The 16,657-nt window shown below is 31.1% G+C and overlaps 1 pseudogene; it reads left to right on the plus strand.

Annotated features, from left to right (window-relative positions):
- Positions 1-1,307: 1,307 nt before the first annotated feature.
- LOC134235580 (uncharacterized) lies at positions 1,308-16,416 on the plus strand (annotated as a pseudogene).
- Positions 16,417-16,657: the final 241 nt, after the last annotated feature.

Genomic DNA, 16,657 nt, shown 5'->3' on the forward strand with positions numbered 1-16,657 from the left:
ATTGATGGGGGTCATTATTCGTCTTTACACCGTCACAATTGAACACAATAACGTCACAATTAATTAAAATGACGTCAAATTGAATGCGCTAAATTGTTACGCTGATCTTGCTTACCTGGTAGCTCTTTATGGACTATGCATTGAAAGCTGGTATTTCTTTCATTTACATTTAAGAAATGAATTTCATTTTTGAAGATTCATGAGGTTATGAACAACAACGCTTCACGCCGGGATATTTCATGAAGCATGTTAGCGCTTCCTGATAAATATGCTGGTGTGAAGCGTAATAGTTCATATACCTCATGAATCTTCAAAAATGAAATTAATTTCTTATATTTATATTCTTTTTCTGATGAATTGACATAAATTTACGCCGTTCAACTGTCATTTTTAAAACAAAACAGCATGCACTATATTTTTTGACGTCAAGAGCGGTATTATGACGTAACAATGGAGATATTCATGCTTATTCGTGATAAATACCTAATGTAGTTCATAAGAAAATATACTGCATTTTATTTTGTAAAGAATCATAGGAAAATTTTATTAGAAATGTAAATATTTATTTTTAGATATTTGTTTCAATTAATAAATAACTTTGGAACATAATTAATTTTGAGGGATCAATTTTGTGGGACAGATTCATTAATTTTATATTGTTTTACACTGCAACCAAAAGTATACGATTTTAGTCTTTCTCCTTAAGCATGTTGAAGTATTTATACACACTCTTTTTATTGCAGACTTAAATATGCATGGATTATCTTCAGTTTTAAAAAAAAGTCTATGAATCATTTAAATGCAACACCCGAAATATTTTATTTTTCTTTAAATTAGTATGTAATTGTGTATAAAAACATGCCTCCTTTTCACTGCAATAAAGGCTACCTCCAATTTTCTTTTCATTTTTTATAAGAAGAATTTCATCATGTATTTTTTTTTAATTTGTAAATTTTCTTGTTTACTAGAGAGTTTTAGTATTTAATTGTGTATAAAAACACGACAAATGGTCCATATCTTGACGGTGTCCCCATTTGACTACAATAAAGGCAAGGTTACAAAATTTCATTCTAATTTTTCTAAGCATGAAACATACAAATATATTTCCAAGAATTAAATTTTTTTATCATTCCGTTTTCGTAATTTTCAACTAGATCAGGCCTCGTTAACTCGCCGTTTTATTTTCTTAAAGTCCAAAAAAAGAGTTTTCACTAGTGTAAAGAAGGCCCTTAAAATAATATACCTATATCTTGAACTTGTGAAAAGGAAAATACCTTGATGCTAAAAATATTCGATCTCAGGTGACAATGGGGAAAACCTACGAGGCCATGTTTTCGAATACTGCATCGTGTCCGGGCAATAGAAATGATTGGGAAAATCAAGGCCGGCACCGAAATTGTTCTAAAACGAATAAAGTCTATCATTGTCTTTTTGATAATAATGGAACTCTAGGAGAAATATGCCTCAAAGGACCCCCTGCACAGGTTCCAAAAAGTAAGACAACTAAAACGAAAGTATGTTTACTACATATGTATTTTAATTCAGTGCCTTCATTTATTTGCTAAACATTGAAAGAAAAGCTTTTGATAAATATAGAAAATAGCAAGAAATATATTTATAAAGAAATCTGAGAGACTGATCTGATGAATACGTATTTGAGTGACTTTAACAACCAAGCTCTAATGTAAAACACGAACAAAAACATCGAATGATTATTTTCTTTTAAGACATTTGAAAACATTGTTTCCTATTGATAAATTATACACTCATTTTTTGCATATTTAAAAAAGTTATACGAAATGGATTTATCCTTTTTTACTACTTTATAGTTTTAATTTAAGATTGCAATTTTGTAATTTTAAATAAATAAAAAAGAAATTTTTTTCAAGATCACTGTCCACAGTACAATCACATGGCGAGAGATGTAAATACAGTTCCTTGTAATAAGTTAACAGGCTGTCCAGATGAGACATTCTCTTCCAATGAGGTATATAAATGTGAGTATCAACAAACATTCCATCAACATTTAATTATAATATTATATATATTTCTAAAAAAGGCTTAATGTATTAAAATCTTTCAACTATATTCAGAAAAGCTTAATGTGGCGAAAAAGTTAATATCTCATTAAAGGGGGGAAAGACAATTTAATATTAATTTTTTTATTCTTATACACCAAGATCGAGATCCGGGCGTATACTGTTTCTGTTGTTTATGTCTGTTTGTCTTTCTGTTGTCAACTTTAATCTTCGCCATAACTTTTGAACCGTAGGAGGTAGACATCATATTTGAAATGCAAACTTCACCAATTATAAGTTCTTTTAAATGACTCCAGGGTCTATGACCTTGTTACTTTGACTGTGACCTTCATGCTAAAAATAGCTTTTTAGAACTTTTTTTCCGCTGGGTGCATAGTGTTTCACAATCACATCTAGTTTTTATCCTATGTCCGATCATTACAATATGTGCCTTAAAGCTATTAATCTGTAAGTTTCAGTGTATTTACATCCCAAATTAAGTATCCGACGGAACACCCAGAGTAAAAGTGTTCAATGGTCTTGAACCAATTTTATATCTTAGAGGTCAGTATAAAAACAAACTCTGTAAAATATGAGATTGGGTATATTTTCTTTCCCCTTGGTTTTATCTGACTGATACTTATATCCTGATACTTACGATTTCATACTTTATTGGTAAATGCTTTGTAGACGATCTGAGATCAAGTTCGGAAAGGTCTTTTTTCGGCCTTTGTAAATGTTTGCCATACAAGGGCTGTTCAATAAATATTGTCATCAGTGATTGGAAAGAAACAAAAGCCGCTCTCCTATGATTTAGTGTTAATGATTACACTTAAATATTCTCTTTTAATTAAAACACATGTCCGTAACATTTTCTTTAAATTTCTAATTGAGTTTAGAACACATTTTTGAGTTTGACCCTTCATATACTGGAATGAAGCAGATCCTATGATATCCTGGTCATTTTTCTTTTCTTTTCTTTTTTGAAAGGTGTTTTTTAAGTTTGGGGAATGGAACAAGTCAAAGGTTCAAAGATCTGGCAAATAGTGTTGGTGTGACGTACAAAACATTAACTATATCCCCAAAACTCATTTACTCTTTATGGCCTGTGGTTTTGGACGCTATCGTGAAGAAATTAAATGTAGTGAATTCCTCATTCTGGTTCCTTTCTCTCATAAAACGTTCAATTTTGGGGCAAAACTTTTGCTTTCAAGACTCCTCCAGAAAATAAACTTCCTCTCCGAATAAGAATTTGAACAACAAGACCACTAATATTTAAGAAAATAACATATAAAACTGTTGTTATGCGCTTGCAATTTTTTGCTTTTCTCGGACCTTTGCTGTTTTATCAAGTACATCTTATTTTAAATTTGTTTAGAGGGTTTAAAGCAAAATGGATTCAAGATTCATTATCTGTTTGAATTTCAGACAAACGTGGATAAGTACAATTTTTGATGTTTTCAAATAATTGTTTAGATATTCCTACGCGCTGTCGTTTTCACTCTTTTTCAAAATAAAGGGTGACCTTTGAGTATTACATTTTTTTTTACTATAAAATGTTTCTTTAAAACTGTGTGAACTACCCCCAAATGTTGTTTATCAATTTTGCTATATATCTTAAATTAAATCAAACATACTCAGTGATAATTTGTTTGTGTTGAATTTATGCATATATAAAGCGATTGTTGTATGTCCTTGTCGCCAAGGACGGTACCCAATTTTGATGCCCATTATACAATTTTTGTGCATTCAAATCCACCTGCTTACGTGTCTATAAAACAGACAATTGTTTCTGTAAATTTCACATATTTCGGTTAAAATTTCTTTGGGATTCATAACAAGTTTTACATCAGTTTTAATGATGCTTTAATTTCACTGTTGTTTAGTGATTCTTTACCTTTCATTTTAATGAAGTGTCTCGAATAATCCTTGTTTTTCACCTTCCTACAATGAAATTAAGCGATAAAAAATGGTCACAACAACTGTTATCAATTCATTAACGGTTAATAATGAGAGAAAGTCAAGCTTTATGTCATATGATTTCTATGTTGTATGTCATGGATATAATGGTATTATTTATTGAACAGCCCTTGTAAACTAAGCCATGTAATTCCGATTCCAAATTGCAGACATTCAAATCTAAATGTAAAATAAGAATATTTCTCCACACACATTTCGTCTTTAGTCCCTCTGAAAAGGCTTAATGTCGAATCGGCGTAACGAAATTCACAGTCAATCAATCATCCTTCGTCCCTTAAGTTTTGTGGTCATATCTAATACTTCACACCTGAAATACCGACGAAAGTGTATAAGATATGATTAAAAAAATCCTATGACAGAAGTACAGGTCACATATGTCTGTAACACCTTTGTTTTGAGAAATATTTTCTCCCTCCTTGGACCCAATCTCACAAACTTTACAATAAAATGTGCTTTTAGCTGAAGCTGTATGTAGTAGATTGTAACATTTTTTTTTATTTAAAAAGCAATACATATTAGAAGTACACGGATCAAACAACTTACTACGACAGAGGGCCATTTCATAAAATATGTTGAAAACAGTATTTATAGATTTATTTTTTAATTTATGTTGGTTGACTTTGAATCATATATTCTTTAAAGTATGAATTTATATATTTCATATCATTATTCAACTAAGAATGAAATGAAATCGGCTAAAAATCCTAAAAAAAAATAAAAAAAATAATTTGCTGATAAACTAAGTACGAAAACCTTTACAGATTGTAGAGCTACTACGTAAAATTTGCTTAAGGTGCTTATGGAGGGAGGGGGCCATTAACCGCCCAGTTTTTCACCAAATATTACTTTTTTTCAATTAAAATCCTTCATTGAAAAGCACGATGCTCCTTTTCTTCTGTTAAATTAAGTATAGTGAATTTAGCTAGGTACTGTATACAGGGTTATTTTCGTTCTTTCACACTTGAAAAAAACTTGTCTCGTTTTAAATTTACTTTGCCCTATCATAGTTTTGTTAAGAAAATAAAATGTGATCTTTGAATTCATCCAGTTTTAATTCGCCCAAATGAGGATAGGGCGAAAGGGGCAAAAATAAAAGGGGACTAAAATTTTTCCGTATAGTATATACAAGTACTCGTAATGTGTGGAGCATGAATGAAATTTTATTACGAAGGAAATTAGAACCTACTCTTACCCAAAGTATAAGCCAATTTGAAGAAAAAAAGATGTGTGTATGAAACTGATGCCCCCGTTTGGCAACATAGCGAAAGTAAAACTTTCTCAAATGTAAATCTAATATGTTAGTACCCAAAGTAAGGTTTTTTCAGGAAAAAATACAATTGTGAAATAAGAAAGCCATAGAACCACCTGTTCAAAAGTTATAATAAAGATTAAAGTTTTTAAAAGGTTGGAGAAAATTCCAGGGTCGAGGTCAAAGGGTCAAAGTTGTTGATATTTAAACAAAGGTCTTGTCACAGGGGTAACATTTTTGAAGTATTAAAGCCCTAGCTTTCACTGTTTACAAGCAATGGCCAAAGTGAAAGTTTTTAAAGTCACTGTCAAAGGGTCAAAGTTGTTGGTATTCTAGGAAAGGTCTTGTCACAAAGATTACGTGTGTAAAGATGGAAAGCCCTAGCCTTTATCGTTTATAAAAGTTATGGCCAAGGTTAAAGTTTGCTAATAGGTAAATCTACTTAGGTCTAGGTCAAATGCTCATAATTGGTGGTATCCAATGAAAGATTTTAGATCGAAGAATACATACAAGAAGTATGCAAGTCTTAGTACCAATAGTTAAAAAGTTATGGTCAATATGAAAGTCTGGGTTTTTTTGTAAAAGTAGGTCAAACTCCAAGGTCGAAAGTTCAAATTTGATGGTACCAAAATAAAAGTCATGTCACAATTAATACATCAGTGAAATATGAAATCAATAGCAGCATCCACTCAAAAATATGGGCAAGATTAAAGTTTTTGCGAACATACAAACAGACAAACAGCCAGCCAGACAGACGGACGGACAGAGCAAATACTATATACCCTCTAACTTGATTTACAGGTGACATAAAAAGAATCGATGCATTTTAATTATATTTAGACATAATCGTAAGTAGGTGGTAAAATTGGACTTTCATGTTATTTTTTGGAACGCTACATGTATCTAAAAGATTAAAAATATTATTATTTTCATTTTTAGTATCAAAACTACGGTGTTCATTAACTAAACGTCAATAATAAACCAATATTCCAAAAAGTTTTTTACTTCTCTTAGCTTTTTACAAAATAGACAAAACGACCATAAAACAAGAATACACAAAGAAAGGTATCTATCTTAATAATACTGTTATAATACAGGATTATTTTCGCCCCGTCTTATTTTCGCCCTTTCACACTTGCAAAAAATTTTGCCCCGTTTTAAATTCGCCCAGTCATACTTTTGTTTAAGAAATTATACCATATTCTTTGAATTCGACCCGTTTTAAATTCGCCAAAATGAGAGTAGGGCGAAAGGGGCGAAACTAAAACGGGACGAAAATTTCAAAGTACATAAATTTAAAAAAACATGGTACAAATGAACTTCTGTAACAATTATAGTGCCTAACTAAAGCTTTGTCTTCACTACAATTAACCTGACCCTATTTGGATGACTTTATATATATATATATATATATATATATATATATATATATATATATATATATATATATATATATATATATATATATATATATATATATATATATATATATATATATATATATATATATATATAGATGCTATTAAATATCCTAATTGATTTTCAGATCCAGTTTGTCTACAGGGCAAGTGAGTACATGCAACATTTAAGTTCAAGAAAATCACGGACGGAGAATCTATTTTTTAACGAATCAAACTTGTTTAAAGTTAATGATCAATGATAAAGAATGATTTAAATAGAGATAAATAATTTTTGTGAATATACCTAACTAAGTTAATTTACCTTTCCACGGTGGAGCATCAAAAGACTGTGTCGGATGGTAAATGTCCTCCCATTTTTTGTACGTTTCCAAAAACGAAAATGAAATCAGTTCTCAAATATTCCAGCTTTGGCACAATGGTAATAACGTTTGCTTTAAGAGTCACATGATAAACATAGTTGTTTATTTTAAATCCTTACAATTTTAGATATACCGATACTAGGAGAGAGTCCAAGTCCAAGTACAATAAGGTATGTAATGAATCTCTAAGGTATGAGGGAGAAAACGTCTGGAACTCTCCTCCAAATGAAGTCAGAAAATTCCCCTCTTATAATCAATTTTCAAACTACATTTTAACTTGGTGTGGGGAACTAATTTATAAATGTAGACTCCAGACTTTTATGCTTCATACTTAACGTTTCCTCCCTTTGTTGTGTAACTGTTTTCTGGTTTTAAGGTATGGTTTTACTATATAAGTGTTGTCCTACATTCCTCGTCTCTTATTTTATAAGTGCACAACCTTTATTTGATGCATAATTTTGGATGTGCTTTCCTATCTTGTGTCTTTTATTTCGTCATCTATGTTCCATTTTGTTCAAGAATGAATTTCTCTTATTTATATAGGATTAGGTACATTTTATAGTTGTCGGTAAACCAGCTCATGTTTTGTGTTAAATGTTTATAGTCCGACTACTACTATTAATAAAATTTACTTACTTACTTACTTAAGGTTGTCCGATCCTCAGGTTTATAAAATTAGCAGTTAAGTAATCAAAAATACTCATAAAAGTATCTCTGAATCCACAAAGTTATGTAAATTTATCCACAGTATTTCTTTAAAGTTAAAGATAAAAGTTAATCATATTACATAGGGAAAATTGTTAAATATCCAATATTTTTGCAGAAAAAAGCGAACTGGAATATCATCAATATATTTTCTAATTGCAAATTAATCAGCAAATTTATTTTAGGTTAAAAAACGATACGTATCCAGGCATTTATAGAAATTGTCATGATTTTTATACTGATTTGGTATTTTTAGTCTCCTATTTCAGTCATGTATTCTTTAATACATAGTGTAAAAGGCTTTTGCTATCATTGAAAGACACTACAAATCTCTTCTTATTTCATATCATGCTTATAAGCATTGGTATCTAAGGCTGGATTCAAGAAAATCATATTTATCTAAAACTGTATTATTTTTTTTATCCTTTTATAGGGTACAAATGGAAACTTTCATAAGACCTTTTCCAAGACTTCCAAAAACCTTGAAATCTTATTAAGGTGATTCGAACGTGACGAAAATACGTCAACTGCGCAACGCGAAACGTCACGGAAATTTAATATCTACACCAAATGTTCTAATACATAAACTTTTTAATACAACAATTATAGATTTATTTCATTAATAAACAAAAAAAAAGAAATAATTAAATACGGAAAAATCATACTGTCTGTTATCCTTGATTTTATTTAACATATGTTTGATTAATTTATGTATTAGAGCATTTGGTGTAGAGATTACATTTCCGTGACGTCAGCTGATGGCAATGGGGCCTTGGAACAATTCGAAGTTTGCATGAATTTTAGTTGTTTGTATTATCAACGCGTTGGATTTAAACTTAAGGAAGAAATGTATAGCGAGAAATATCATATTTGAACCTAATGCTACACGCAAACCGGTAGGCATGTCCGATTTATATGTTAAATTCAAGCCTGAACCGAGAGGGGGTCAAATTGGCGTTGCACACCTTGTGTATTTATAGAATAGGGTAGAATTTTTCGATATTAATTTGGCTTATTTAGCGACTCATTGATAAAAATTCAAGTGCCTGTGTAAATACCAACGGGTGTCCAGTATTCAAATAGCAAGATGGACTAAGAAGTCTGAAAGACCTGACCACAATTATTTCAGTCATAAGTACACATAACAAATAGGCCCTACGCACATGTGATTACGTTGAAACATGAACAATGATTATTACCTAACCTACTACATAAATTATAATTAGGCATTTTAAACTGTTTCACGGTTTACTTTATGTTTTTGCGTGATCATGAAACAGTGAGCTGTTGACCGGTCCACAGAATGAACTGTTGACTATTTAAAGCGTCATCGTGATATTCAAGCGTTTTGATGATCACGACATCACTATTTACCTGCTCTATAATTAATCAAATTTAAATAAGACACACAAACAATCCATTTAATAGGTATTCTAAATTAAAAATATCGATTTTTATCTTCATATTATGTGTTCAGCTAATTAATAGACAAGTATGTGAATAAACAGTTGTGAAAACGTTTTATTGATTGTTTGTGTGTTTTTATTCCAATTTAATTAATTATATAGTAGGTTAGGTAATAAAACACTTATTCAATGACTACTCGGTGAAACAGTCAAACTGTTGTCCCTCGGTAGTGGGGGAGACCTGGGAAACTGCTGCCCTCCGGCCTTCGGCCTTGGGCAACGGTTTCCAGGTCTCCACTACCTCGGGACAACGGTTTGACTGTTTCCCCTGTAGTCATTAAATAAGTGTATACTGTTACATGTATGCAGACTACGCTCTACCGTATACATGTAGATCTACGTACTTGGAACATTAAAATCATATACATATACATGTATGTAAAACAAGGCACACAAATGCCCCACCTGCCCCACCAGACATTAAACGTAAAATTAAAATGAAGAGAAATACCATACATACACAAAGGGTATATTTTGATAAGTTTTGTGACTTAGAACGTTGGCTTTATAAGAGATGTCGTTGAAAAAAATGAAAATTTTTTTTGTTTTTGATATTACTAATATAAGTGAAACGATTGTTATTTTTTCATATTTTGAATTAATATTCTCTAACTTAGGACATATTTGAAGACATAAAATTAAGCTATAACTATTAAAGAATGAAAAAAAAAATATGATTTTTTAGTGAAAAACATAAATTACAGTACATTTTTTGTTTATATTTTAAAATAAAAGGGAAGTTACTCCTAGTCAGATTCTCAAATTGGGGCCTCATATAGGGTTTTCAATTGAAAAATGAAGGAATAGTCATCAATGAAGCATAGACATGAAGCATTTTAATTTTTTAGATATGAAAATAAATAAACTATTAAATGATTTTATTATGAATTAGAGAACGATTTATTACTAATTCAGGGCCCATGAAAAAAAATTCATGTAAATTTCAGATAAACAAGACACTAGAATAAACATATAATGTACATGTATAATGGAAAGCAATTCTTTGATTAAGTGCATTAATTGGTTGTATTAAAATTAATTCTCATGTGTAAAGGTTGTTTTAGTATTTTAAATATGTCTATAATGTATTATCCCTGTAGCAAAAGAGAATTTTCAGAATCTACAATTTTACTGAAAATCAAAATCTGATATACACCCCCCCCCCAAAAAAAAAGAAAGAAAAACAAACAAACAAACAAAAAACCCAAAAACGAAAAGCATATTTATAAAAAACAAAAGATTATCAATTTTTTTTACAATGAACCAAGCTATGGTGCTGCTATACCTATAGACTTTGCAGGTCTACTGCCGCCATAATCATAAAACCGGAAGTATGAGTTCATAAATTTGAAATTTCAATCAATTCAATTAGACATCAGAAAGAAAAAAATCTTGTTTTCCTCATTTTTTCCCCTGATAATTCAAAAACTTGAGCAGCAGGTTTGTAAGCTTAAAAGAAAAAAAATGTTGGCCTAAATATTACATTGCATACTTGAAAAATGCATTTAGTTTCAATATGTCAGAGGAAATTCGAACTGAGAGATTATTTTAATGTTTCTAAAGTTAATGACTATTTTATTGAATATTTTCACCTCAATTGTTCAGAATTGATAAATTATACGATGTATTTGACTATTTGATGCAAACTTTTAAGATTTTTTGTGTTTATCTTTTCATATATAAATGTTTTTTGGAAAAGGCTAAAAATTGAGCAAGACCCAATGAAAGTCAGATGATTATATCTTTCTTCCGGACTCATGAACCTACCAATTTTTTTCCCAAGGTTTAAAGCTTTGTTTCACTGCTATTCAAAGAAAGTTAAAAGAGAAAATTCCAATTACTCTTGGTATGATTTTTTGCCATTTTATCAATTGGAAGTCATGCTGAAAATGGCATTTTTAAGAGCAGTCTGAGGAAATTCGGATTAAATTTCTTAAACATCATTTACTATTTCCATACTTTTATTTATTCTGTAGGAAGACAATGTTATTATCTTTCATTTCCATGATATAAAAATACGATTGAAAATAAAATCTTTTTATTTTTTAATTTTGATTATGTCTATTACTTGTTTATTTTTGCACAGCAGACAATTTCAACACTCTCATGTTCAGAGGCCGTTGCCATGGAAACTAGCGCATTGACCCATATCAAAACTGTCATTATTCAAGACAGGAAATCCTCTAGTATCATTCTTATCATTTTTTTAAAAATCGAATTACTTTGGTGACAGGTTCGAATCACCTTAAGATGAATTAAATGAAAATTGTTGCATTGTTTAAAGATTTTTTCTATTAAAAAAAAATATTCAGTCAATTTATTTGCAAGTTGCCTGATTCGATCAAAATGTTTATTGCACTGATTGCGGAGGTAAATGGAGACGTATAAACACCGTATACAGGTGATAAAGGAATATTACTAAATACTTGATAGAAGATGAATAGAGAGGATAAAGTAATCTTGTTTTTATATTATTTAATTGTATGTTGTATCAAAGTTGCAAAAAAGATTTGTTCTTAATCTCTCTTATTTGATTTACTATTTTTTTCTTGTATCTGAAGTTAAACAACATGCATTATTTCAGTGATATTTGCCGCAATCGAAATTTACGAGCTTGAAGATAAAAGATATTACAGAGTCTGACATATCTGTTCGTATTTGGATATTTTACTTGAAAAAGACGTTAATGGAAATCTAACAACCAAACTCTATAATAAACTTGATGATTTTAATGTTCTATAGTCAGCTTCCCTTACTTAAGCAGCAATATATCTTCATCACCTGCATACATAGTTTTTATACATATCAGTTGATTCGATACACAAGAGCGGTTTCTTCGTATGGACAATTTCTACAACAATGTAAATTATTGACAAACAAGTGTATGAAACAAGTATATCAGCAGCCTCGTGTAAAGTCATCATTTTGTACGTTCAATAGCCGATACAATGACCTTGTCAGCAAATACAATTTATCATTGAGTCAAATGCTGAATGACGTTTTTCATACTAACTGTTATACCATCTTTTTACACTAAACTGTCGAAGGATTTTTTCCGTTATTCCCCGATCATGATACGGAGCACGGGGCGGGTGTGACCGGTCGACAATGGATGCTCACACCTCCATGGCACCTGATCCAGCCTCTGATATTTTGGAGGTCCGTATTTGCTCTGCTCCTGTTTTTATTGTTTTATGGAGTTTTGATCTTGGATACTGTTTGTTATCTTCAAATGTTCCACTGTAAGTGGGTTGGGCATATTTTGTTGAAATTGCAACAGAATGAATGTTTTTAAAATTATTTCGAGAAACTTCATAATACCGGCATTCAGAATATATATACATTATATTTACAAAAATTACAAGAAATATCTGGAAAAAATGCATTAGAATCTTGAGATCAAATTCTTTAAAAATGCGAAAAAGGCCATAAATGGGAGATTGCTTGTTTGTTGTTTAACGTCTCTCTCAAGAATTTTTAACTCATATTGAGACGCCACCACTTGCCGGTGGAGAGCTGCAAATTTTGTCCTAAACTCGGCACTCAGGGCCATTGAGCAGGGAGCGATCTTTTTCGTGCCAGCACCTACTGCGACACGGGGCCTCGGTTTATATGGTCTCATCCGAAGGACTGGTCTCCATGTCCTACAGTGGGATTCGAACCCGCGACTTAAGGATTGACTCCTAACCTCGAGACTCTAGATCAGACGTTCTATCCACTGCGCCACGCGGGCGACCATAAAAGGGGGAGGCAAACTCTGTCTTTTGAGTTTACTGGGCTTGTAAATACAACCTGAAACGATAAAAAGGTGTGACCTCATATACTTGTCTGTATCTATATCTGAGAAAAGAATAAAATATATAGACAGGGCTGATATTGGTTGAGGGCTGATACAGAATGTGATGTGGAAAAGGGTGCGTTTTATTATGTTTATTACATACTTTATAATAAAATACTGTACACATCAAGCTGAGAAGAAAATAAGTAAATAATCATACACGGACTTTTTTTCTCATATGGTTTGGGTTTGTGTCTACTCTATTTCAAATATGTCCGATCCGTGATTCAAAAACTATCTTTCATTTGTCAATAAGATTATCCTTACATCCAAAAAAAATATGTGTGATCACAAGTACTGTTTTGAGGTTTAAGTTACTACAGGGGCGTGATATTGATCCGTATCACTCTCGCAAATCCATATCAGCCCAGCATACGTCCATTGTGACGTCAGGCATATTGCATATGCAAAACTCCTATGTTTATGACTAGGTATGTAATAGATATTAATATAAATAGAATACGAAAGATGCATAATCAGTATGAAAAAAAATCTGTCAGAATTTGACTTAATGATAAATGTGTTTGTTGACAAGATTATTTTATCCGCTATAGAACTCTAAATGATGATTTTAAACTAAAGAATTCACAAATATTAGAATGATTGAAGACATTCATTCTTCACATCAATTGAAAAGAAAGAAATAATAACAAAAATATTGTATATTTCAAATGTTTGCTTTTAAAAAAATATTTTGGGTGTATTTTTTCGTTGCTTGGTATGTAGACATCACAAGATAATGAATTTAAAATATGAAATGACAATGATTTAAAATGTTTACTTTTTTGTGTGAAGTTCTGTTGTGTATGATGGCTGACCCCTCATCTCTACCGTGGCTATATATAGGCGTGTCAGTTGGAGTACTTGCTCTCCTTATTATCCTCATTATAGTAGCTGTTGTGTGTTTCAGAAGATCAAGTGAGAACAAATTTGATACTTATATTAAAAAGTTGTAAAGTGTTTCTATAGATGATGGTATGAAAAAAGTTATTTTTCCTTTTGACGTTACATTGATTTCACAAATGATATGATCATATACTCAATCTGTGACAATTTCCATTGATACCATTCCCGACCTGTATAATAGCAGACTCATTTTTGTAAAGCAGAATGTATTTAAAATACTATACAGAGAAGACGAAAACACTTTTGTCCTTCAATTCGACATTTAGATATAATGACGAAATATTATCAATAAACAATAGATTGTTCTATTTAAAAGGTGAACACAAGATATCCCAGAGAGTTTATGATAAAGGTTATCTCAGAATTTGACACATCTGTTTAATATTTGAATATTTTATTTGAAATATAAAGAGAAAGATTTTAATTGTTACCTAACAACAAATCTTCATGATAAACGTGATGACTTTCACTTTTCAATTGTAACTTTCCTTATTTATGCAGCGATATACCTTTATCACCTGCATACGAGTTTACATATATCTAATTTGATGCGATACGCTCTATGTACAATTGGTCTCTAAAACGAGGTAATTTACTGACAAACATGTTAATAAAAAAGAATAAAAACAGCCGCGTTTATAGTCATAATTTTGCAAGGTCTTTGGTCGATGCAACGATTTTACTAGCAAATACAATCTATCATAAGGCAAATGCTACGAGACATTTTTCAAACTAAGTGTTCCGCCATTACATTCGTATTTCTAATATTTTACGGACTTTGAACAAAATCTCCCTCTTTCTTATATTTTTCTTTACAATTAAACATTAAACAGTTATACTTCTCCCACAGAGGAATATAATTTCTAGAGTTAATGTTTAAACATTGAAGCAAAACAGAAATATTCGATCTACGAACGTTTGATTAAACTAATCTACAGCAATTTTAATTTTAGAGAAAGCTTCTAAAGGAAAAGATGAACAGATTCCTTTATTATCCAAAGGTATAATTTTATGTTTTAAGTATAGATAAAGAATTATATGAATTATGCAATTCAATGAAGACAAATCGTACGATGTCAAAGTAATTATATTCTATCAATTATCATTTTTATATAGATACACCATTCTACAAAACATCCACTTTCCATGAGGCATGTAAATTTCTCAAAAACGATAGGGAAAATTCTATGTTTCATAGGAAAATGGGGGTCGGGGAAATCAGCAACAGCTAAACAAGTTTATACGTCCTTTACTGGAAGGGAACCGGTTGTAATAGAGGACATATTAAATTTTGTTGTAAGTAATTTTCAGGACTCTGTCATCGTAGAGGATCCGTTACCAAGTGAGGACGTTCCTGACGTGGACAGAAGTGATATTCTTCAAAACTTAATCACTTTATGCAAACGAACTCAGGAAACAAATGAAAACAAAACATTTCTGATTATAACTTCGACTGACGAAGCGTGGAAAAAAATTGAAAAGGAGGTCAAAAATTGTTTCTCTTCAAAGAATGAGCTACAATCTTTTGGTTTGAATTGGGGGGATATATCAAAAGGAGAACGGATTCAGATCCTTCACACAATTTTCAAAGCTTACAAACCAGAAACGCCTTTCTCTACCGTTGAAAAAGTTGCCTCAAGATTTAAGAATTTGTACGTTGGATTCCCAGAGATCTGCACACTTTTTTTTAAATGTAGCGAATTGCAAAAACATGGCGCTGTATTCTTCAATCGACCGCTACGTTATTTAGCCTCGCATTTAGAAAAAATGTGTCTTGATTCAAACAAGAAAAAACAATTTCTTTTACTGGTGTATATGAGCGTTAATGATATGAAAATATGTATAAACAAATCAGGTCAAAAGCTAGGGGAAATATTTAAAGCATGTGGTCTCAATAATATTGATTTGAAGTCGCTTTCACTACCAGAAGAGTTTTTAGTGAAAGAAAACTCATCAGTCTATGTGTTACAGCATGGAATTATAAAAAGGATGTCACTCATTACGTTTGGAAAGTTTTATTTCTCGGAATTGCTGAGGTTTTCATCGAGGAAAGATCTGCTTGGCTGGATAAAACGCAAAACATTCATAGCATCACTAGTAAAATGTGCTAAGGAAGCATCAGAAATTGAACCAGTCCTTGAAATTAATGACGAGCAATGGATTGAATATCTTAATAAAATAGAATCGGCAGCCCAACCGACTATTGAGATCACGTGTTAAGATAAATAATCCTAAAAATACTGATATCTGAAACATGCACATAAGAGGTTCATTCAAAAGATACGTAAACAAATGGTATATGCTGATATATCTGACACTTGACGCTGAAATATTTCGGAAGCTTTCATTTTTCCGAGATGTAATCGCTGAAAGCAATATAGTCCAAAGGGAGTAGTGAAGGAAGTCAATTTGGGTTTTTCATATTGAAAAAATATGTATACTTTGTCATTGAATTAATGATCACTTGATTGTTACTATATAATGCGTTCATTATTATTATGAATTAAATTATCAAAATGTAATGATGGATGATTGTTTTCGAAATAAAGAAAATCAACTTTCCACTTCTTTGATCATATTCTAAACATGTTATGTCAAAAATCAAGTATAACATTTACCAGTGCTAATAAGCTTAGTGTAATATTATCGTATTTGCATGCCCATTCAGAGTATCTTTTTACTTTTTCTGAAATTGGCTGAATTTGAATTAAAAGT

Source organism: Saccostrea cucullata, unplaced genomic scaffold (genome assembly GCF_032062105.1).
Source record: "Saccostrea cucullata isolate Sc308-1 unplaced genomic scaffold, CSIRO_AGI_Scuc_v1 ctg3584, whole genome shotgun sequence".
NCBI classification, from domain to species: domain Eukaryota; kingdom Metazoa; phylum Mollusca; class Bivalvia; order Ostreida; family Ostreidae; genus Saccostrea; species Saccostrea cuccullata.